This window comes from Bos javanicus, chromosome 18, assembly GCF_032452875.1.
Source record: "Bos javanicus breed banteng chromosome 18, ARS-OSU_banteng_1.0, whole genome shotgun sequence".
Taxonomy (NCBI): domain Eukaryota; kingdom Metazoa; phylum Chordata; class Mammalia; order Artiodactyla; family Bovidae; genus Bos; species Bos javanicus.
In genome coordinates, this window is record NC_083885.1 from 42,353,665 (window position 1) to 42,379,241 (window position 25,577).

The 25,577-nt window shown below is 43.7% G+C and overlaps 1 pseudogene; it reads left to right on the forward strand.

Moving 5' to 3' along the window:
* Nucleotides 1-767: 767 nt before the first annotated feature.
* On the forward strand, nucleotides 768-22,019 carry LOC133229902 (serine/threonine-protein kinase pim-1-like; annotated as a pseudogene).
* Nucleotides 22,020-25,577: the final 3,558 nt, after the last annotated feature.

A 25,577-nucleotide genomic window follows, 5' to 3' on the forward strand; every position in this document is an offset into this window, starting at 1 on the left:
AAGGCCCAACTCCACCACCAAAGGATGCTGAAAGGCCTTGACAGGTGGTCAGAACAATTTCAGGTGACAGTCAGAACTGAAGGGTCCCAGAAAAGGGAGGTGTGCATGTGTGCAATCATGTGTGTGTTCTCTCTCCTACATTTAGGAAAAGAGACTCACCTCAGCCTTGCCCAGCTTCTCTCTCCGAGGCCTCAGACGCACCATCTTGTCCTTCCGTCCTCTGGCGGGATCTCAGCATCACCCACCTCTCACCTGAGCTTCACCACAGCCTCCCCCACAGCCCAAGGGGACACCCGGTCAAGGCCACTTTCTTAAGTATTTTTCCTCCCCAAATATTAAGTAAATAAAAGTGCTATGTCTGCAAAGCAACAGTGGACCCAGAAAACAGAGAGCGGCTTGGCCTGGCCCAGTTATCTGGACTCAGTTTCCCCCACTGTGTGAGGAGCATCTGCTTTGCAGGGTTGGCATGCAATCTGAAGGCATACGGTATGTACAGGGTACCTGCTGTGCCAAGTAGGGGTAGCACCATGGGATGAGATGCTGCCCCTGAACCCTAGGGGTCTCCCCATCTAGGAATAAAGTACAACCAAGGTCCAGATGTAAACGTGGGTCGGGGTGCAGATGTGAAAGATGCCGTGGGGGTGCAGACCCACGACTTCCCTGGGGGAATGCCAAGGAGGGTTAATAGCAGTAGAAGTGTGCTGTGAAGGATGAGGAGGCAACTACCTGTGAAACACGTGGATGTGCAAGGCAGTTGTGATTAGGAGATGAACAGTGACAGTTACCCGTCAAGTGAGGCAGAATAATCTCCTGCCTCACAGTAATTCCACACGGCTGAGGAGATGGCAGTTAAACAGTCCCCAGCCCTCTCTCCCAGGAGAAGCAAGCCCTAAGGCTCAAGCTTGTCTCTCTTTCACACATCCCGTCCTGTTTCTTTGACTGTGTTGCTGTTCTAGGACCCTTTGTTTCCCAAAAGACTAACCCTGCATCTGCCACCCATGGCTTCTCCACCCAACCTCCAGGAAGCGTCCTGCTCACACTCTGGCCAGTCCCACCTCTGCAGCACCTCAGGCTCTTGGCTGCCAGTGGGAGGAGACCAGGATGAGGCCAGTGCCACAGAGCGACAGGAGTTCAAAAGGATGTAGACCCAGGCATCCTCACTGACCACTGGTTCCCGCCTGACCCTCTGTGAGGAACACAGCTCCGGGACCAGAAACTGCCCTCCAAGCCTTCCCAGAGTGGGTTGGAAGCAGAAATTGGCAACAAATCTACAGCTCAGAGCATGACAGTGCTGGGATGCATAGAGAGGAGCCTCCAAGCCTGGGTCAGAGAAAGGTGCTTAGGTCAGGAGACATCTGACCCGGCTCTCCACAGTGGACCTGCAAAGCAATGCCAAGTCCAGAGTGGGATGCAGCCAGTGAATTATCAAGAATTTATGGAGTGGTTTTGTGGGGAAGGGATGGAAGCTAGACCTGGAAAGGCAGAGGTAGCGTCCATACAGTCTAATGTTTTAGGGAATCTGGACTTTATCCTCTCAGTACTCTGAATCACTGAGGGAGTCTGGGCAGAGTTAAGTGTATAATCAATTTATTGGGTTGGAAAGCACTGTAATTTGATTTGCATTTCCCTAGTGACTAATGGGGCTTCCCAGGTGGCACAGTGGTAAAGAATCTGCCTGCCAATGTAAGAGACATGGGTTTAATCCCTGACTCAGGAAGACCCCCTGAAGTAGGAAATGGCAACCCCTTCCAGTATTCATGACTGGAAAATTCAACGGGCAGAGGAGCCTGGTGGGCTACAGTCCATGGGGTCACAAAGAGTTGGACAGAGTGAGCACAGAAGCCGTGCCAACCACACAGTGACTGAGGTTGCTGAGCATCTTTCTGTGTGCTTGTCAGTCACTTGTATTTTCTTTGTAGGAAAGTCTCTTTAGATCCTTTGCCTATTTTTAATTGAGTTAGCTTTTATTATTGAATTATAATGGCTTTTTATATATTTTTGATACAATTCTCTTTGAAACTAAGCAGGATTCTGCAGGACCTTCCTGGGGACAGCCCCCTTGGTCCATGGCTTCTTATTTATAGAAAAACTTTAGCCTCCTATGCCTTCCCTTTCCTAAGAGAAAATTTAATCAGTTAATAGCTAGAGAAGTAAGAAAATACAGAAACAAAGGAAAGTAGTTAAGAAAGACAAAATAATAATAGTTTAACCATGAAACAAAGTCAAGGACACTTAGTTCCATCTCACAACCTATAGATAATATCCTGATGTGTATACTTGAGTAGTTTTGCAGAAACTGAGACCACACCCCTTGTTACCAGGTGAAGGAAGCTGACACTTGCTGACCACCAGCACATAGACCTCAGGCCCCTTGGAATCAGAAAATTGATGATTAAGATTCCCAAAATCTCACCATACTACCTCACCACCAGCCAATCAGAAGAATGTACAGGAGCTGATCACAGACCCCATGTCTCTCATCCCTACAGTTGTCTTGAAAACCCCTTCCTCAAAAGCCATCAGGAGTTCAGGTCTTCTGAGCTGTAGATGTCTTTTCTCCTTGATTGTCACCCTGCAATAAACGTTGTACTTTCCTTCACCACACCCCAGTGTCAGTGGATTGACTTTGCTGTGCATCAGACAAGCAGACCCAAGTTTCAGTTCAGTTTCAGTTCAGTTCAGTTGCTCAGTCGTGTCCGACTCTTTGCGACCCCATGAATCACAGCACGCCAGGCCTCCCTGTCCATCACAAACTCCCGGAGTTCACTCAGACTCACGTCCATCGAGTCAGTGATGCCATCCAGCCATCTCATCCTCTGGCATCCCCTTCTCCTCCTGCCCTCAATTCTTCCCAGCATCAGAGTCTTTTCCAGTGAGTGAGCTCTTCGTATGAGGTGGCCAAAGTACTGGAGTTTCAGCTTCAGCATCATTCCTCCAAAGAAATCCCAGGGCTGATCTCCTTCAGAATGGACTGGTTGGATCTCCTTGCAGTCTAAGGGACTCGCAAGAGTCTTCTCCAACACCACAGTTCAAAAGCATCAGTTCTTCGGCGCTCAGCCTAGTGATACCTTATCAGATAAGTGATTTATACACACTCTTCCATTCATATTTCATCCCAACAATTGATGCAGCCTCTTGCTGGTCTCCTTCCTTTTTCTCTTGCTCCTCTACAACCGAGAAGCCAGCACAGTCTTTTAAAACATAAATCAGGTTGCATTTCTCCATGCAATATAATCTTTTTAAAATGCTATTCTGATCAAGTCACTCCCCTACACAAAAAATAGGTGTAAGAAAACAAACTTTTTCTCTGGCTTCCCATCACTATTGGGATAAGCTTCAGAGTCCTTTGCTTGGTTGGTAAGGGCCTCAACAATACTGCCTCTACCCAAGTCTCCACCTCCCTTCCCATCACTTTCTCTCTCTCTGCACACTCATCACACCCACCCACACTAACTTGGGTTCAGAATTCCCAAGCTCCTTCCCTTCCATTCCCTTTGTATTTCAGAAGGCTTCCTCTCTCCTCTTTCTCTGGTCAATCTCTTTCCATCCGTATCAGGTTAAATGGCACTTCCCTGGGGAGAACACCATGGATTCTCCAGTCTAACTTAGGTCCCTTTGACACAAGAAGGGCAGTGCCCATCAAACTCATCACACTTTTCTTAGAGGAATTATTGATTGATGGGTGTTAGACTAAAAGCTGCAGAAGCACAAGGCTCATTTCCTTTGTTTCCAGTACCAAACAGTGTCTGCAGAAGAAACCGGCAGGATTCAGATCTTCTCTAGGCACCAAGGACCTGATGGAGGAGCTGAGGCCATAAGATCCCCTCTCAGAGTGCCATCTCCCCAGATGAAAACAAACCAGAGAAATCTTATTTTAAAAGAGCATTTATTATTATTTCTGTTCTGTTCTATATTACTTGCACACCATTATTCTCAACAGATTTGGAAATCACAGACTTACAGTTTCACCCAAAGTCCTTGCTGACTTTTGGTGTTGAAAAAATTGCCATCACCATCACCCCACAATTCATTAGTAATCCATCAGCCTTTTGTTTCTCTTAAAGAACAAAGGACCATGTTTCCTACAGTTTGGGAGAGATCCATTGCCCTTTTTTTTTTTAAGTTTTATTTTAAGAATGACTTTCTAAGAGGCCTTTGAAGTATAACATAGCCACCCTTGCTAAACATAGTGTTCTCATGAATTTTCACCTGGGATCTGAGAGGAGTCAGGGATAGAGCTGAAAGGGATTTCAGTGGTCATCTTGGATGGGAAATGGGTCCAGAAGGTCACCAAGGCTCACATGGACACTCTGTGATGGAGCTGGGACCACAGCCATGTCCCTGGGTGCCCACTTCATGTTCTTCCTCCTTTATATCCATTCACCCTTTGCTTGGAAATGTTACCCAATTTCCTAGTTTTACCTTTGAGAAACTCCCTTTACCAACACTCTTGGTACTTCTCCTGAAGTTGTCCCATACAAGCTCAGAGGTGAATTACGAGACCATGTTTCAGGCAACCAGTACTTTGCATTCACCTCTCCACAGTGATTGGTTTAGAATTAGACATGTGACCCAGTTAGAGCCAATGAGATGTAAGCAAGTTGTCTGTGGGAATGCTGGTCAGAGGCTTTCTCTCCTTCTACCCCAGGCTACACTGGAGAGTGGGCAGATATGCTGGGGCAGTTGCAGTCATCCTTTTACCAGAGATGAGAAATGGACAGGGCTTGGTCTGAAAACCCTATCCCAGACCTGAGGCAGTTGGGCCTACAGGCAGCACTGCCGCTATCCTTTTAGTTATAAATGTTAAGGAATTCCCTGTATTTCAGGTTCCGGCCACCTGCCCAAAAAGCATCCTGCTGAATGTAGTCTGCTGATTCCCTTATTTCCATGCCTGTCTCCAGAAATGGGATTCAGTTGCAGGTCATGCAGCCACAGGCATGTGGAAGGTTCTCCACCAAAATGGCCTGAGCATCTGCAGCCTGCTGTGGGCTCACTACCCCACCTCACCCCTGACAACTTTCAGCTTCCTTGGCCACTTGTCTCTCAGCTGGAGTGTTCTTACCTTTAGGGAGTTGAGTGGTCTCGTGTGACAATTTGTACACCAGTCTGCCTCCTCTGCCTCATTACTGCAACAGCCTTTCGTCTCCCACCCCGCACTCATCTGCTGGGATCACTGGAACTTGGAACCTGTACCCTCCGTCTCACCTTAGCCCTCCAGCCCTGCCCTCATTCACAGGGGAGCAGGAGGCCTGCTGGCGCCCCCAGGCTCACTCCATCCCATGACGGCACCTCTGCGGTCTCACACCCCTGCCTCCACAGGTCAAAGGAGGACACAGACACTCATCTGTGTTGTCAGAGCCCCCTCCCTGAGGCTGTGCACTGAGGCTTTTATTCTCCCGCAACACCCACTGACAGCACTGCCCAAGTGGCCGGTCCCCATCTCCTGCTGGAGGCTCTTCAACCACTTAACACGGTTTTTCAATTTCCACTGCTCAGGCCCATACGTCTCCATCCCAGCGAATGGATTGCCATGGGAACTTTCCTCTCCAAAATTCTGATGAATGGCATTTTTATCCTGGAATGATCCCTAAGTTAAAGTGAGATTCACCAATATTCATTTTGTGATAATGGCATAGAGCACCAGATCAAAAATTCATGGCAAGCATACTCTGCAACATTCTCCCCCTTGAATGCAGGCAGAGCGAATGTCTGACTCTATGTATACGCATGTACACACACCTGCCACAGCATATCTGCATGTATGCAGTGCACGTGTGCACGCACATGTCTCCCACACGCAGCCCGTGGCACACCCTCTCCTTCAGACTCCGTTCAGTAGTATTTCAGGAATTAACCATTCCAGGGACTGGCTGGGTGATAGGCTTTCTCAATCAAGGAGAAGGCAGATGTGAATTTGGAGGAAGAGAAGAGACAGTAGTGGGCATCTGGTGTCTCCCATCTATTGCTGGCTAGAAGGGAACTCATCAATTCCACCGCTCATCCAAAACATGGTGTAATGTTGGTGAGGGCCAAACAGCCTGGGATGCCTGCTCTCTCCCATGCAAGGAAGTAGAGAGGATGAACATAGGCTGGACTTAGGTATCAGGACTGTATCAGCAGGACCTCAAAGTCCACAGCCGATCCCGCACAAGGGGAAGTGCTTAGATCCAAGGAACTCTTCCAGGGTCTTAGGTGAGTGTCTTTAAGTTAAAAGCAATTGTTGAAATGAAGACTTCTCACAAATCATGATAAAGATCCTTGCCTCTCCCTCCCACGGCTGGCAAGAGACAGCCCTCTCTGTCTCAAAAACCCTAAAGCCCCTTCTCTGGCCATCAGTGAACCTTTCTTCTTTGTGTCATGCCCTGCATGACTGGCCCCACAAAGCCCAGGCCAGGAACATTCCCACTTATTTCCTCCTTTCCTAGACTTATGCCTCTAATCTCTTTTTATTCTGTCATTCCCATGACTTGGAACACCAATGCAATGTGAATAGGGAGTGGGGGGACTGTGGATGGTCCCCCTTTCTGACCATCCTCCAGCCATAATAATTCATCATCACCTACCAGCAAGCAGCCACCATGCTGCATGGCAAAAAGGCACAGCAAATTGTAGCAGTGGCATGAACACCCTGGCTTCTGTTATTTTACTATATATATATATATTTTTTTTTCTTTTCTTCCTCTTTTTGACAAGAAAGAGAACCCTAAATCCCCATACCCTGCCACGTTACGAATCTTCTGTCCCTAACTGTGCCTCTGGGTCACTCTTGGCCAGTCTTTCAAGGGAAATGCTACCTGGTCTTCCAAACTTTGGTTTATCACCTTGGTTGCTTTCTGCCAGGTTTGCTCTGTCATGAGAGCAGTTTCTTATTTATTATGAGGAAGTAGGGTGGTGATAATTAGAGCTGGGATTTTTTGCTTATATACATATTTATGTATAAATACAAGACACATACCTGGCCTCTTCAGCTTCCTAAAATATTCTTCAACTAAGATGGTAATCAACCCCACTGGTGGCCCAGGGCTGTGTGGGTGGGTGTTGTGCCCCACATTTTCTGAACACTGTTGACACAGGGTAGAGCCGAGGGGAATGTTTGTGAATGGTGAGTTATTCCTAGCTCCCCGTCTCCCTAAAAGAGGGAGAAGCCACACTCCCTGCCTTGAAGCCACACTCATCCCCTTCTCTCTTCTCTGAGTCCCAGCGTGAATATTCTAATCCCTTCAAGGATAAAAGGGGAGGCAAGGCTTTGCTATTTCCAATTTCCAAAAGTGTTGAGGATGAAGTTGACACATTCTTAAGGAAGAAGAAGAAGAAGAAGTGGAGGGGTGTCTCTGCCAGAGTAGAGAGACTAGATGAGGCATTGTGAGATGAGGATACCACCATGGGAACAGAAGCACTTGTAGGGAGGGGCTCTGTGTCGCGGAAGGGAGCCGTGGGCAGAGTAGTTAACAGAATCTTAGCCATTTCGGACTCTGTGGGAGAAGGCGAGGGTGGGATGATTTGAGAGAATAGCACGAAACATGTATATTACCATATGTGAAACAGATCGCCAGTCCAGGTTCGATGCATGAGACAGGGTGCTCAGGGCTGGTGCACTGGGATGACCCAGAGGGATGGGATGGGGAGGGAGGTGAGAGGGGGTTCAGGATGGGGAACACATGTACACCCATGGCTGATTCATGTCAATGTATGGCAAAAACCACTATGATATTGTAAAGTAATTAGCCTCCAATTTAAATAAATTAAATAATAATAATAATTTTAAAAAATTACAGGGAGGAAAAAATGAAGAGTATGGTAGTAAGAGACATGAACTGCTGTACATAAAATAGATAAGCAACAAAGATTCACTGCATAGCACAGGGTATAGACAACATCATATAATAGGGTATAACCTATAATGGAATATAACCTGAAAAATTAAAACTGAATCACTTTGCTGTACACCTGAAACTAACACAATATAGTATATCAAGTATATTTCAATCAATAATAAAATACAATGTCTCTTTCTCACTCCCCAGCTCAGGGATGTTGAAACATAGGTATAGGAAACCCACTTTCCAATGGGTTCCACCTCCTCCCCCTACTTTAGCAAAGCATCCCCAAGTGCACTGAAAGCGTTCTGCAGGTGCGGAGAGGGAGAAAATAAAGTTGAAAATCCTCAAAGTCAGACTCAGCGTGAATTTGAGAGATCTTAGAAATAGCCCCCAACTACAATATTCATAGTCTCACCTTTGAAATGGAGGGGGTTGGATTTGAATTGCCAGGTAAACTAGGACACTCAGCTAAATTTGAATTTCAGATAAGCAATGAATAATTCTTTAGTATAAGTATGTCCCAAATATTTCATGGGACATGCATGTACTAAGAGTTTACTCACTATTTATCTGAAATTCAATTTTAATCGGCCATCTTTTTGTTGGCTGGTTTTTCCTTTTTTGAATCGAGATCAGGCAAAATTTCCAAGAGTTCTTTGAGTTCTGCCATTCTCCCCATTCTGTCTTCACCCCAAAGAGAGGCAGGAGAGAGTCATCGTCACCGTGCCATGGCTGAGGGAGATAAACACACAAGAGGAGAAGTGTGCTTATATCCATGCTGCCTTCTTTGAGGAAGGCAAACAGAGGCAAAACAGGGATGGACTGGGAGTTCGGGATTCGCAGTTGCAAACTATTATATGTAGGATGGATAAGCAACAAGATCCTACTGTATATCACAGGAAACTAAATTCAATATCCTACAAGAAACCATAATGGAAAAGAATATGAAAAAGAAGGTATATATGTGTATATATATATCTGAATCAGTTCTCTGTACAATAGAAATTAACACAACATTTTAAATCAACTATACTTCAATAAAGTAAATAAATAAAACTAAGTGGGCCAGAATTTGTTAAAAACACGTAGGTTGTTGGCAGTAACTCTGATCCACTGGGTCTGGACACCCCAACCTGCAGAGTCTGGACCACCCAATGTCAGGGAGCAACTGGGAAATACTAATTCATAGGTAAAAGGATAAAATTCTGCGTAATCTGTCTTGGTAACCCAAGAAACTGACACTTACACCAGAGGGGGAAAAAAAAGGCTAATACTCTGTGTGACAAATTGTATTCATTTTTTTTAAACCACTAATTATTTTACCTGTATGCAATTCCTCTATTATTTTCACTGCTGGAAAATCACAGGGTGGTAAGTGCTGCTAGTACCTGTCACAGACAAGGCGTAAACAATGCAAGACAATAAAACCTCATGGAGCACGGCGTGCTCAATGGTGGCTTGTTGCGCTCACCAGTAAAACAAAACATCAAAGCAAAAAGCATTAACCAATGGTAGCCTGAAAAAAGGAACGTGGCAAGTGAGTCTGAAGACTGAATTCCTGATATTCCCAGACAACAGACTTTACGGATAAAAGACAGTCGGGGGGAAAGGTCCTGGAGAAGGCGGCTAACAAGGAGCTGTCAAGATGGGAACGAGCTGCTCACCAAATGGGTAGCACTGTCCTGCACATCTGGTTAGCACTTTACAGTTTACAAATTGTTCATCCATCTTCCTCCCAGCTGCATGAAATAAGACAAAACCCTCCAGGAACTGACTCATGGAGAAGTCTGATTTGACCAAGGGTACTAAGGTTTAAGGGAATGATGCTGAAGCTGAAACTCCAGTACTTTGGCCACCTCATGCGAAGAGTTGACTCATTGGAAAAGACTCTGATGCTGGGAGGAATTGGGGGCAGGAGGAGAAGGGGATGACAGAGGATGAGATGGCTGGATGGCATCACTGACTCAATGGACATGAGTCTGAGTGAACTCCAGGAGTTGGTGATGGACAGAGAGGCCTGGCGTCCTGCGATTCATGGGGTCGCAAAGAGTCGGACACAACTGAGCGACTGGACTGAACTGAACTGGACTGAATTAAGATTTAAGGCAGAGATGGTGAATATATATAAAGCAGAGACCAAAAAATCTTTAAAAGTAGCTCATGGAGAACCCAGTCTAGTTGGAGGAATACCTGTATATCAAATCACCACACTGATGAATGTCAAATTGGAAAAGGAGTTAAAGATAGGACTTGAGTCCATGAAAGTAGTGTTGGGGGTAGAAGGAGAATCTGACTTAGCCACAGGGCATGAAGGATGGCTCCCTTTTGGGGGTGACATGGAGCTGACAGAGGTTAATAGGGTGGGATCCTGGACAAAGTCTGGTGGCTCATATAGCATTAAATAAGGAGGTGAAATGGCAAGGAAAAGATTAGGGCAAGACAGGGTGTGTCAGCAGGGGCTGGATCATTCTGGGCCCCAAAGGCCATGCTAAGAGTTTGAGAATTCTTGAAGTGGCGTTAAGCAAAACAGTGAGAGCAGTTTCTTTTGTCAAGGCTTTTACTATGCTGTTATCTCCACTGTGTCACCATGATCCAGGCTCCAGAGCCTCACCTTCATTCATTGCAAGAGTTTAGGAGTTCTGTAGGTCTTCAAAGAGGGTTTGCTTTCAACAGACGAGCCAGATACAACCTAGCAAAGCCCCAATTGGAAGTGTGTCTCTCCCGTTGTTGGTCAACAGGCAATGCTGACCCCAGTGGGACGGAAGCTTAGCGGATGCTGCTGCATCTACTGGGAAGAGATTTCTATAGCTCCTCTTCAGGGTGGGGCAGTTTTGTCCTGGCTTGGGTGGAGACCGGAGGGCTTCTTGGTCATCAGCCATGAGTGTGGATTGCATAAGAAGAGGTTGAGTACCTGCTATTCCATATTCCTGGGCCCTGAAGGTCTGGTCCTTTTGTTTCAAGTCCCTTGTTATTCATCTCCACCCATATCCTCCACCTCAAGAATTATTTTCAGCTCAGGATATAGGAAATTTTTCTTTTATCTATAGGAATTCTTCCAAATCTATTGTCTACACACGTAACTCCTTTCCATCTCCCTGAGGCTGAACTTTGGATTCTCAACAACTAGAATTTTACCTTTGTATTCTTCTCTGAGTGCTATTTTTTATCCCCTGAGCATTGAATATTAAATGCCTGACTGAATGGGTTAAAGTCAGGAGGAGAAGGAAATAGTGTTATTCTATCACCATGGTTTCCATTTGCGAAGATTACTCTGAATACATCACAGAAAATGGAGGAGTAAGGACAGGTTAGTTGATAGTTACTGCACAGTCAATAGAAGGAGGTGGTAACTTGAAGTTGGTTGATTGAACTGGACACGAAGAGTCCATATTCCATATAGATTAGGAGACAGGACATTGAGTCTTGGCAATAATTTGGATATGGATACCAGAGAAAGAGAGTTCAGGAGAACCCAAATTCTCTTTTATAGCTGGTTGAGGGTAGGGGGAGAAGGCAACTGCACCCCACTCCAGGACTCTTTCCTGGAAAATCCCATGGACAGAGGAGTCTGGTAGGCTGCAGTCCATGGGGTCGCTAAGAATCAAACACGACTGAGCGACTTCACTTTCATTTTTCACTTTCATGCATTGGAGAAGGAAATGGCAACCTACTCCAGTGTTCTTGCCTGGAGAATCCCAGGGACGGGGAGCCTGACAGGCTGCCGTCTATGGGATCACACAGAGTCGGACAAGACTGAAGTGACTTAGCAGCAGCAGCAGCAGAAGGTAGGGGTGACTTCCGAAGAAATGAGAAACTAGAGATGAGGGTCAAGTTTTCTTTTGAACACACTGAGTATAGAGCACATTTGGACTATTTAATTTAAGATGGGAATTAGCCAGAAATATGAATCTAGTGCTTGGCAGAGGGGTAATCATTGCAGATAAGAGTACGGAAGCTCAACAATAAAAGAGATTGCCAAAGGAAAAATAAGGAGTAAGAAATGTCTTGGACAACTCTGGCATCTCACAGTTGAACAGAAAACAATGAGCCTTCTAAGAGACTGAAAAGGAAATTGTAGACCAACAGACAGAGAACCAAGTGGATATGCCATCAAAGAATCCAAAGGAAGAGGTGGTTTCAATGCTGTGGCTGTGGTTCCCAGTGCCCAGCGCTGTTAAGGATGAAGGGAAGACAGACATAGAGAACAGACTTATGGACATGGGGTGGGGGGAGGAAGGAGAGGGTGGGATGTATGGAGAGAATAACAGGGAAACATACATTACCATATGTAAAATATATAGCCAATGGGAATTTTCTGTATGACTCAGGGAACTCAAACCAGGGCCCTGGAACAACCTAGAGGGATGGGATGGGGAGGGACGTGGGAGGGAGGGGACATATGGGTACCTATGTTTGGCAGAAACCAACACAATTCTATAAAGTAATTATCCTTCAATTAAAAATCAATCAATTTAAAATAAAAAAGAAGAATTCAAAGCAGCCATTGAATTCAGGGACATGGAAGTCACTGATAAACAATGATACTGTTGGTAGAGTGATGTGGCCAGAAACCAATACAGCGAACTTCATTGTGAATGGGGGTTGAGGGGGGTGAGGAAAGGAGAACAAAACAGTGTCGATGACATAGATGGTCTGTACTTCTTTGCAAAACCAGAGGCCATTCTTTCCTCCAGTTTGTCTGTGGCTGAGACACTAGCAATAGGTTAGGAGCTGATGGGAGATGTGGAATCCAGAGAGGTGCATTTTATTTGCTTGCTTGCTTGTCTTAATTTAGGAATTTTGAGTATGTTCACCCCAATAAGAAGGTCCCAGTGCGGGGAAAGAGTAGTTGCAGAGATAAGAAAGGGAAGGGATAGTTAATACATAGCATTGGTTCCTATAAATGTACTGATAGTTGGGATGGGGCCCAACGTCTTGGTGGTGAGGGAATAGAGAATCTACTTCAGACAGAAGGGAGAGCATTCTCAACCCCACAGTAGAGGTGGGAGGATGAAGGAGGGGGAGGATCTGTGCAGAGGTAGGTAACTAGGGACTTAGCCTCAGGATGCATTGCCCCAGTGTGATATTTTCTACCTTCTCAGGAGGAGGTGCCATCTGCTGAAGTGGGTAAATCAAACATTTGAAGGGAGCAGGCATGTTCCGAAATACATCTCTAAGAATGAGAAAGCAAGTTAATCTGAGAGATCTAGCAGAGGAGTCTAGCACTGGGAGACCTTCTAGGGTTGGCGATCACAGGTTTTAAATAGAAATAGAGAAGCTTCTGATCTAAGAACAGAATTTTTTTGCCACATCAGGCAGCTTGTGGGATCCTAGTTCCCTGACTAGGGATTGAACCTGGACCCTCAGCAGTGAAAGCACCAAGTCCTAACCACTGGACCACAGGGAAGTTTCAAGAATGGAATAGTTGAATTGGCCTCCATCTGTTCACCCAAAGAGCAGAGGCATATTCGTTCCTGATTCACATAAACTCTATTAGTTAAATAAAATGAGCATGTTGTAAATAGTCACACATAGCTAGCTCCATCTCCCCAATAATACAGGTGATCTTTTTGACCCTACATCATGAGAAACGCTGGACTGGAAGAAACACAAACTGGAATCAAGATTGCCGGGAGAAATATCAATAACCTCAGATATGCAGATGACACCACCCTTATGGCAGAAAGTGAAGAGGAACTCAAAAGCCTCTTGATGAAAGTGAAAGCGGAGAGTGAAAAAGTTGGCTTAAAGCTCAACATTCAGAAAACGAAGATCATGGCATCCGGTCCCACCACTTCACGGGAAATAGATGGCGAAACAGTGGAAACAGTGTCAGACTTTATTTTTCTGGGCTCCAAAATCACTGCAGATGGTAATTGCAGCCATGAAATTAAAAGACGCTTACTCCTTGGAAGGAAAGTTATGACCAACCTAGATAGCATATTGAAAAGCAGAGACATTACTTTGCCAACAAAGGTCCATCTAGTCATGGCTATGGTTTTTCCTGTGGTCATGTATGGATGTGAGAGTTGGACTGTGAAGAAGGCTGAGTGCCGAAGAATTGATGCTTTTGAACTGTGGTGTTGGAGAAGACTCTTGAGAGTCCCTTGGACTGCAAGGAGATCCAACTGGTCCATTCTGAAGGAGATTAACCCTGGGATTTCTTTGGAAGGAATGATGCTAAAGCTGAAACTCCAGTACTTTGGCCGCATCATGCGAAGAGTTGACTCATTGGAAAAGACTCTGATGCTGGGAGGGATTGGGGGCAGGAGGAGAAGGGGACGACAGAGAATGAGATGGCTGGATGGCATTGCTGACTCAATGGATATGAGTCTGAGTGAACTTCAGAAGTTGGTGATGGATGGGGAGGCCTGGCGTGCTGCGATTCATGGGGTCGCAAAGAGTCAGACACGACTGAGCGACTGATCTGATCTGATCCCTGTCATTTGTCCCATCATTTTTCTCCTTTCTCTCTACAGTTTTGGGCAGAGAGCATGTCAGTGACATTCAAAGAAAAAGATGGGATACAGCTTGTGGAAGCATTGTGAAAAGTTAGCAGTGTGCAAGCCGACTGAGTATGGATATTATTACTGTGTCAGTAGTGACAAGCCTAATGTGGATGATATTAAAATGTGCTTTTCGAGTGTTCTGATATTTTTTCAAAGTGCATCCATACACAGCATCTTTTCTGCTTGCAAAATCACTAATGAGTTGGAAATTATTATTTTCAGTCCAGGAAGCAGGTTGGTTATTTGAAGGCCAGAAGCAAGGGAATATCACCCTGAAGGTGAAATCTAGGCCTTGGGACCCCAAGGAGGGAGCTTGTTCCATTAACACCAAAGGATGCCCAACCTTGAGAATATCTAATATAGATTAATCCATCTCAGAGTTGATACTGGAAGATGAATCCCCAGACTAGTTTTTTGATTGCAGAGTTTAGTTTTCAGACTTTCAGGCACACACTTGACCACACCTGTTTACCATCTGCAAGGTACAGAGGTTTGGCCCCAGACCACAAAGAACCACTTTCCACAGCTTCCCTACCTCCTACAGTGAGAAAACTTGCTGTGGATCGTATTTGTCTAAAGTTCTTTTCTTCATCTAATCCTTTTGGGACAACTGTGATGGAACAAAAGCCCTGCCTGGGGGAAAGGACATTTTCCTGCAAGTGCAGAGCCCAGAACCACATGGGCAATGCCTGGCCATATTCTATACATCTAAAACTAATCTCAGAGAGCCTGAGGCTGGTCAAAGGAACCCAGTAAATGCATTCTTTTTCCATGAGCTTTGAAAGAAACACATCGTCCATACAAACTTCCCCATGCACCTCCCTTGAGCATTCATGTTTTGCCAACATTAGCAAAGAAAGGAATATCCAATAACTTTGAAGACAGAAAAATGTGTCTTGCAGTTCCTCGGATAAAAAATAGTAAAACCACTATCAGACAAACCGGAACAAAATGCCAAGGACTTGACAGGTCTATTTTTCAGAGATGAGTTAGGAGGAGGGTGTGCACTTGGAAATTGGGACACTGGTGTTGAATGGGAAACTCGGGTCTTGTTCGCCTCCACAGAGCTCTTATTTCTTTTGTCGGTGTGAATCCAGGAATCCGTATCATGGTTTGGAAGATGTTCTTGGGTTTCAGGGGGAAATTAGTTGCGTGCATTCGAAGCTAGGATATGGCTGAGTCTATTCCATTTCTTAAATGTCTAAGAAATATCAAGAGGATCTATGAAGCTTAAGGACCCATGTTAATGCAACACTGGAGAACTTGATTAGAGCCCAGCACTCAGGAAAATCATTTTCAGCTTCACACATGCTACATTGCACATGTAATATGTTGTCTTTGATGTTATTTGCCATTTATTAAATGTATCTGCTAATATGAAGTGTTCCATTTCCTGACTATAGAGTGTTAAAAAGTTCAATCTCAGTTTACACTCACTCTGTGGAAACCTGATTTCCTGAGCCCTTCCTTGAGCCAAGGCTGAGGGTCAAAGGAGCCTTAAAATTATATTTATTGCGTGCCTACACTATGAAATACGTCTGGGAGATCATAACTAAACCAGACTCCATCTCTGCCCTCCAGAGGCTTACAGTTTGGTGTGGAGAAAGACATACAGAACTAATTAATACACGATACCAAATGCAGTAATATTGCTGTATCAAATGCAAGAGAAAAGACAAGATTCATCCTGATGGGGAGGGAAGGTGGAAGAGACTTGTGGGGGTAGGCAGCATGCAAGCTGGGCATATGCAATAGTGATTCTGGCTTAGAAGAAAAAAAAATGAGAAACAATCGTCAACTTTTTTTAAAAAAAAAGCAGCAGATTGTCAAAGTGAGGTTCTTATGGGTTAATGTCTCTTGAGATGCCAACTTGATATACACCCGAAGAAACTCCTGAGTCGGAGACCAACCCCCACCCTGCACGAAGGACATGCGATGGGCATAATGGAAAATGTGTATCTCAGTTCCTGATTTCATCATTGGGAGAGTAATATGAGAGAGTCTTGAGAGAAGAGAAAGAAAAGATTTATAGACTTTCTTCTCCAGTGGTTGTTATTCTAGAGTAAGTCCCCCCGACTCCCCTTCACCTGAGAGGACCCAGACGGCCTGGGGCCTCCTGTCATGATCATCCAGGGGCAGAGAAAAAATACCCCTGGCTGAGTAAAGTTTAAAGAGATGATAGCTCACAGAAAATAAGCTGCCTTTTGATTATGTCACAGAGCCCGCTTGTTTATTATACTAGTTACATAGGATAATATAAAAAACTTGTATTGACATTTACAATGTGGTATAACATTCCAGGTGATGGCTAACTTAACAGTTTTCCTAAGGTGTTCATTATTCATCTATTTACGTTTTTCCTATTTGCAAACAAGGTCTCAGGAAACATGGTTGGTTATATCTCCTTGTGCTAATTTCTAAAGCCTCCCTATGACAAATTCTGAAAGTTCAGTTACAGGAGTAAAATTTTCTCTTTGCCCTCCAAATTGGTTGACTATCTTTAAACTATTTAAATACTCTTTATTGTTTTCATTCTATTAGATTGCTTGAATTTTCTTATTGATTTATAAGCATTCTCATGCATTTTGGAGAATTATCTTCATCATATTTGATGCAAATATTTTCTCCCAGTGTCACATTTCACTTGAGACATTTTCTAAGTCTATACATTTTTAAACTTGTGTTAATTTCAAATTTACCCATCTTTTTCTATATTTTTATAGTTATGGAACTAAATTCTAGCATTCTTTTTTACATGCTAACAATTTTATTCATGTGTGTGCATATGTGTCTGGGATTTTAATATATCTTACATTCATTTTGTGAGTTTTATACGTTAGCTATTTAACATGTAGAACCAGGACTCCCAATTTCTTCACCACCTCTTTCTATCTCCACTGATTTCAAACATTAGTGCATCTTATAACTCTAAGATATACAAAGATCTGTTTCTAGATATTTTAGTCTCTTCCATCTATTTGTATATTCTTAAGGAAAATCTGACTTCTTTAATGATTAGAGCTTCATAAATTTGACATCAGATGGTTAAAGTTCATTCTTTTGATCATCTTTTTCAAAATCGCATGGCTGTCCACAACCATTTATCTTCTATTTGAATTTTAGAATCTGCTTGCCGATTTCCATAATAATCTCATTGCAAATTTGATTACATTAAATTTTTAGATAATTTGGGGGAGAAGGAACATCTTTAAAATAGATCTTCCCAGCCATTAACATTAAGTCATCCTTCTCTTATATTCAAATCTAAATTTATTAAATGTTAGATTTTCCAAGAAATTTTGTCATTAAACTTAGACTTATATACTCCCAGCTGTTGTATTTTATAGATTGTTTTTGTTATTTTAAACAAAGTGCATTGTACTTGGTTATTGCTAGTGTAGAGAAAAGCTTTTGAATATTAATCTTGTATCTGACCAATCTGTTGAAATCTTATATCAATATTAATGTATTGTTAATTGATTACTTAATTGTTAATAGAGCCTCTTGAATTATTTAAAGTAGTTAATCATATCATTTTCAAGTAAAGGCACTTTTGTTTTTTCCAACTTTATTTCCTCCCTTTTCTCTCTTGCTAATTGGCTAAAACACATAGTTAAAAAAATAGTAAACATTTTTATATTTCCTAACTTTAAAGGTAGTGCTTATGTTTAACCAATACTTTGTATGTCTGCTGTAATTTTTTGATATTTACTTCTATCCCTAGCTTATTATTTCATCATGATATGATGATAGATTTTTTTATGCTTTTGATGGCTATTATGAGAAATAAATGGTTTTACTGTGTTAATGTATGAAATTACAGTAATAGATTTTATTATATAGAAACTCCCAAATTTACATCTCCAGTCCTGAATTTTTCCTTGACCTCTTAACTTGTTATAATTAACTACTTCTTGAGAGCTCCACTGGAATGAACAATAGACTTTGCAAGCTTAAATACAAAACCAAACTTTTGATTTTAGCAAATGGCCCTTCCATCCATGTTCCATCCACCAGGTCCTCAGGAAAAAACACTGAAGTCATCCTCTGCTTCTTGCTTTCTCTAATATATCATATTCAATCCACTAGAGAATCTTAAAATTCACTTTCAAAACATGTCTGGAATTTCAGCCATCTCCACTTTTATCCCTCTAGCCCAAACCACCAACACTTCTCACCTGGATAATTTCACTTGTTTTCAGCTGATTTCCCACATTTCCATGTTTGTTCCCTTCAATCCGTTCTCAAACCAGCCACCCCCAGGATCCTCATGGTGTCTACTGCTCAAAATGTTCATTCCCTGGATGCTTCGATTAAAATCCAAAATCATTCCTTGGCTTGCAAAACACAGTCTGATCCATGACACTTTTCAGTGTCTTCTACCCGCTTCTTCTTGGTCATTGGGTTTCAACATAAGTCACCTTGCTATCCTTTCACCCCACCCCCTAAGCTCCATGTTACCACACTCCCAACTCAGGGACTTTGCAGTTGCTGTTCCTCTGCATGGAAAGTTATTTCCACAGATACTCATATGGTTCCCTCCCTCATTTTATTCAGGTCTCTCCTGAAATATCACTCTGCGAGAAGAGCCTTCTTTGACTACCCAGTCTCAATTGGCCCATATTCATCATTTTCTATTTCTTTATCCTGCTTTGATTTTCATCACCACCTGACATTACATTATATATTTTAATCTTCTTCATTGCTTATGTCTCCAATTATAATGAGAATTCCATAAGGAAATTTTCTGTCTATTTTACTCACTGATATATTCCCACTGACTAGAGAAAATTAAAATGTATCCAGACCTTGCCACATGTCCCCTCTAGAGGTGGGAAAACCACCCCCATTTAAGAACCACTGTGTTAAAGGCTTACACTAGAATAAAGGTCTCAAATCAGTAATCTAAGCTTCCACCTGAAAAAATGAGTGACAGTAATGAAACACGCACACAGAAAAATACAATAGAAAAAGTCAACAAAACCAGAAACTGATTATTTGGGAAAAAAGATAAAATACAATTGATAAACCTCTAGTTAGACTAACCAAGGGAAAAAAAGAGAAGATATAAATGACCACCATTAGGAGAAAAAGAGGGAATACAACTAGAGACCCATAAATAAAGATAAATATCTATGTTATAATATTATTATTAGACAAAACAGACTTCAGGACAAGGAATGTGTTTCCCAAAGATACAGAAGAATAAGACAAGCAAATACAAATCCTAGATATGTATGTATGCAGTAACAGGCTTTCCAAATGCACAAAACGACATTGTGTAAATCTCTTTGCTGTCCATCTGAAACTATCATAACATTGTTCGTCTGCTATACTCCGATATAAAATACAAAGTTTAAAAGACAAAATTAAAGTTGGAGATTGTAACGTTCCTATTCAATACTTGATAGAACAAGTAGACAGAAAATCAAGACATAGAAGATATGAACATCTACCAACTTAATTTCATTGACATTTATAGACACTCTACCCAAATTAAGAGAATGTTTGTATCTTCAAATATTCAGAGAATAATCACCAAAATAGACAACATGTTGGACAATAAAAGAATTGCTAATAAATTTAAAAGGACTGAAATCAGAATTAAATTAGCAATAAAAAAACAGATATTTGGAAAATCAAGTACTTGGAAAATTGGACAAGACTCCTATGCAACCTATATACAAAGCAGAAGTCCACAGGAAAAATTAGAAAATATATTTAACCTGAATGAAAATAAAATTATAATAGATTAAAACCATGTGGAATATAGTCCTTAAAAGGGAATCTATAGTTTTAAATACTTGTATTTGAAAATACTTGTATTTGAAAAAAATCTAAGCTTTCACTTTAAAAATTTAGAAAAAGAAAAGCAAATTAAAATAAAAGAAAGAAGAAAATGGGAATTTTAAAAGATAAGAGCTATCAGAATTCGAGTAAACAAAAAAATAAGGCATAAAATAATAAAACGAAAAGTTTTCTTTTAAAAAAAATCAGTAAATTTGATGAAACTCTAGCTTTGATGATCAAGAAAAAAGATGAGAAGCAAGGATTAACAAGAATATGAATGAAAATGGAGGTACCACATTGTACCCTACAGGCTTAAAAGGATAATATGGGGATATTACCCACGACTTTATGAAAGATAAATTACTAAAACTGACTAAGGTAGAAATGGAAAATCTGAGTAGCTCTATGCCCCTATGAAAGATATTGAAATCATCAATTAAAAACCTTACCAGAAAGAAAACTCCAGGCCCAGAAGGCTTCTCTGGTCAATTCCATAAAACATTTTATAAATTCTATCAAACGGTGGCGGAGGAGGCCGGAGAGCACTTGGCGGCAGCGGCGGCGGCGGTGGCTGGACCGGCGGCAGCAGCAGCAGCAGCAGCAGCTACACACTCCCTGTGCGGCAGCGCTGCCACACAAGCCCCTCGAGCCGCCCACCGCCCCGGAGCTGCCGGACCCTGCGGGCGCCTCCTTCAGCCTCCAGCCCCGGCAGCGCCCCCAGCCGTCCTCCGACTGGCCCTCGACCTTCTGCGCCAGCCGCAGCCTCAGCCCCAGCCTTAGGCACAGCTCCTGGCACAACCCTAGCCCCCACTGCAGCTCCTCCAGACACAGTCTCTACGCCGACATCCTGGAAGCTGGGGTGCTCTTGTCCAAAATCAACTCGCTTGCCCACTTGCGCCCCGCGCCCCGCAACGACCTGCACTCCACCAAGCTGGCTCCGGGCAAGAAGAAGGAGCCCCTGGAGTCGCAGTACCAGGTGGGCCCGCTCCTGGGCAGCGGCGGCTTCGGCTTGGTGTACTCAGGCATCCGTGTCACTGACAACTTGCCGGTGGCCATCAAGCACGTGGAGAAGGACCGGATTTCCCACTGGGGAGAGCTGCCTGATGGCACCCGAGTGCCCATGAAAGTGGCTCTGCTGAAGAAGGTGAGCTTGGGCTTCTCCGGCATCCATTAGGCTCCTAGATTGGTTTGAGAGGCCCGACAGTTTCGTCCTGATCCTGGAGAGGCCGGAACCGTTGCAAGACTTCTTTGACTTTATCACGGAAAAGGGGGGCGGGGCCGGAGGGCTGCAGGAGGAGCTGGCCTGCAGCTTCTTCTGGCAGGTGCTGGAGGCGGTGGGGCCCAGCCACGACTGCAGGGTGCTTCACCGAGACATCAAGGGCGAGAACGTCCTTACCAACCTCAAACGCGGCGAGCTCAAGCTCATCGACTTCGGGTCGGGGGCGCTGCTCAAGGACACCCTCTACACAGACTTCGATGGGACCCGGCTGTATCCTCCATAGTGGATCTACCATGGCAGACAGCCATCTGGTCTCTGGGGATCCTGCTGTATGACGTGGTCTGTGGAGATATTCCCTTTGAGCAAGATGAGGAGAGCCTTAGGGGCCAAGTTTTCTTCAGGCAGCGGGTCTCTTCAGAGTGTCAACATCTCATTAGATGGTGCTTGGCCTTGAAGCCATCAGATCGGCTATCCTTCGAAGAAATCCAGAACCAGCCGTGGATACAAGAAGTCCTCCTGCCCCAGGAAACTGCTGAGATCAGCTTCAAAGCCTGTCGCAGGGGCCCAGCGAATAGCTTCTCCAACAGGTTCGTCCCTCCCTGTCAAATGCTCAAGGGAGGGGAAGTGTCTCCAGCTTCCCAAGTACCAGTGGCACTTATTCTCAAGCAGTACAGTGCTTGATACAGACCCTAGGCTCCTGGAGGCTGCTTCCCAAAAGGGAGGAAGAGATTCCACTCCACTCCACTCCAGGCGTCCTAGGCCTCCACTCCTCCCCTAGAAGCTTGCCTTCTCACCTATGTCCAGCATTGGTGGACGCTGCAAAATCCCAGGGGTGGGCGGCGGTGGAGAAGTGAGAGTAGGTAAGGATCCTACCATGCAGCTGTTCGCTTCATCAGGAGTTCTGCTGAATGCCGGGCAGGGGGGATGCGTGTTGGGGTGGGTTAGGACTAGCACCATTTTAAGTCCCTGTCACCTCTTCTGACTTTCTGAGGCCTTCTGTGGGGACTCTGGCTGTGCTGGGAGAAATACTTGAACTTGCCTCTTTTACCTGCTACTTCTCCAAAAATCTGCCTGGGTTTGGTTCACTCTATTTATCCCTCCCTGCTCCCCCCCCCCCATCTTTCATATGAGAGGTGCCATGGAAGAGGCTACAAGGCCAAACACTGAGCCACCTGCCCCTTTTCCAGCTTTAGTAAAACTCCCAAGTGAATTGGTCTTCCTTTTTGGTTTTTACTTAGCTGTTTCTAAGTTAAGACCTCACTGCTACTGCTGCTAAGTCACTTCAGTCATGTCTGACTCTGTGCGACCCCATAGACGGCAGCCCACCAGGCTCCCCCGTCCCTGGGATTCTCCAGGCAAGAACACTGGAGTGGGTTGCCATTTCCTTCTCCAATGCATGAAAGTGGAAAGTGAAAGTGAAGTCGCTCAGTCGTGTCCGACTCTTAGCGACCCCATGGACTGCAGCCTACCAGGCTCCTCCATCCATGGGATTTTCCAGGCAAGAGTACTGGAGTGGGGTGCCATTGCCTCACACACACACACAAATGCACAAACAAAGCAAATCAACAGAAAAACTGTACATGTGTGTACAGTTGGCACGGCAGTGTGCAAAAGGATTGTAGTTGATCTAATTCTTTTTTAATGTTGCCTTTTAAGTTATTTTACCTGGTTTGTTTTTTTTCCCCCTTGGAAAGATGATGCACTTTCTAACCTGGAGCTCAATGTTATATATTTATTTATTTGTTTGGTTCCCTTCCTGCTCCAAGCTTCCATGGCTGCCGCCATAGTTTTCTTTTCTCTCCTTTCCTCCTCTGACTTGGGGATCTTTTGGGGAGGGCTGCGATGCTTGCTCTGTTGGTTTGTAGAGGGACGGGGACTCAGGCGGGACAGCTGCGGCAGCTCCCTGACTGCTGCAGGGGGACCCCTCGCTGGCTTACCCAAGTGGGCGTGGCTCCATGGGTAATAGGGGAGGGGCGTTGCTGACTTGTGTATATAGACTAGATATATGAAAAGCAGTTCTGGATGGTGTGCCTCCCAGAGCCTCTCTGGGGCTGTGTTCTGAGCAGCATGTAGCCTGCTGGTTTTATCTGAATAAAATATGGTACAAGGGAATAAAAGAGATCTTATTTTTTTAATATACTTGGCATTTTTTGAATAAAATGCTTTTTGTCTTAAAAAAAAAAAAAAACTTCCCAGAAAGAAAACTCTAAGCCCAGAAGGCTTCTCTGGTAAATTCTATAAAACATTTAGGAAGGAATAATACCAATACCATACAAACTGTTACAAAAATTTGAAGAGGAGGAAATACTAAGCAATTCATTTTGCAAGGTCATCATTGCCCTTACACCAAATCCAAACAAAAATATTCCAATGGAAAAAAATAAAAAACTAGACACCAATATCCCTTGAGAACAAAAGTTTTAAAATTCTTAGCAAAATATTAGCAAATTTAATTCAGTCATAAGTCAAAATTATAATACACGATGACCAGTCAGGATGTACACTGCTGGGAAGAGAATTTGCAGAGACCCTACTCTCCCCAGTCTCTGGAACCTATACCTGTGCATGCCAGGCTGCTCTCTGGCCCTCCCCCCTAGGGTACCCCTAGATCCCACTCCCAGACTTTCACTCTGTCACCACTCATCAGTGAAATTTGATCAAGGGCTTCCCTGGTGGCTCAATGGTAGAGAATCTACCTGCCAATGCAGGAGACGTGGGTTTGATCCCTGGGTCAGAAGGGATCTCCTGGAGAAGAAAATGACAATCCACTCCAGAGTTCTTCCTTGGTAAATACCATGGACAGGGGAGCCTGGCAGGCTACAGTCCTTGGAGTTACAAAAGGTTCGGACGAGACTTCTCGACTAAAAAAAAAAAAAACAAAATTTGATCAATGCTTTCTAATCTGTGGACAAATGGTACTTAAAAGTTCAAGAACAATCTTGTTCAAAAAGCACCAGCCTTCTTTTTCTTCATCCCAACCATACGCCTGATCCAGCTCTACCAAAGCAGCTCTTAAATCTTTTTCTTTCCTTTAAAATCCCGAGTGATTTTCTTTTCTTTTTCTTTTTTTTATTGGAGTATAATTGCTTTACAATGTTGTGTTGCTGCTGCTGTTAGGTCGCTTCAGTTGTGTCCAACTCTTTGCGACCCCATGGACTGCAGCCTACCACGCTCCTCCGTCCCTGGGATTCTCCAGGCAAGAACACTGGAGTGGGGTGCCATCGCCTTCTCCTCAATGTTGTGTTAGCTTCTGCAATACAGCAAAGTGAATCAGCACCAAACTGAGAGGTCTCCAGGGCTGGGAGGAGAAAGAGAGGGATGACAGTCCTGGCTTAATGGTTAGAGTTTCTGTTGGGTGATGAGTAAGCTTTGCAAATAGTAGCGATGGTTGCACAGTACTGTGAATGCAATTCATGCCATAGAATTGTATATCTAAATATGACTGAAATGCCAAACATTATGTCAAATAAAATCTTTTTAAAAAGCAACAGCTTTCATCCCTTGGTGTATTCGACCAAGGTCTCCTCACTTCCTGTCCTGCACCAACACACTTTACCCCACTCTCCTTTTTTCAGCTTCACTGACATACAATTGACAAGCCACATGGCCAGATTTTTAAAGTGTGAAAAAATAAATAAATAAATAAAGTGTGCACCCTGATGACTTAATCTACATATGCATTGTGAAAGGCTTCTCCTCCATCAAGGTAATTATAGGTCCATCACCTCACATATTTACCTTTTCTTGTGTGAGAACATTCAAGTTCTACTCTTAGTGAGTTTCAGTTATATAATAGTGTTACCAGTTTTAGTCACCATGTTACCTGTGAGAGCCTCAGACCTTGTTTATCCTACAACTGAAACTGTGCTCCCTCTGTGCAAGCCTCTCCCCATTTCCCACCTCCCCACTCCTTGGCAACCACCTTTCTACTCTGTTTCGAATCAGTTTGAGGGGTTTTGTTGTTGTTTACTTTTTTCGATTCCACATGTCAACTTGAAAAAATAGCCACAACCTAAAAGTTGAGAGTTACGTTTTATTTGGTGTGAATTTTTAGGACTTCAAGGCTAGGAGATAGCATCTCAAGTAATCCTGAGAGAACTGCTCCAAGGAGGCGAGGGAAGGAGCCAGGTTATATAAAAGTTTTGCAACAAAGGACAGAGAGTCTGAAAATCAAAAGATGATTGTTAAAGAAAATCAGATATCCCAAGCTAAGGAATTTAGCACTCTCCGTGTATGGGA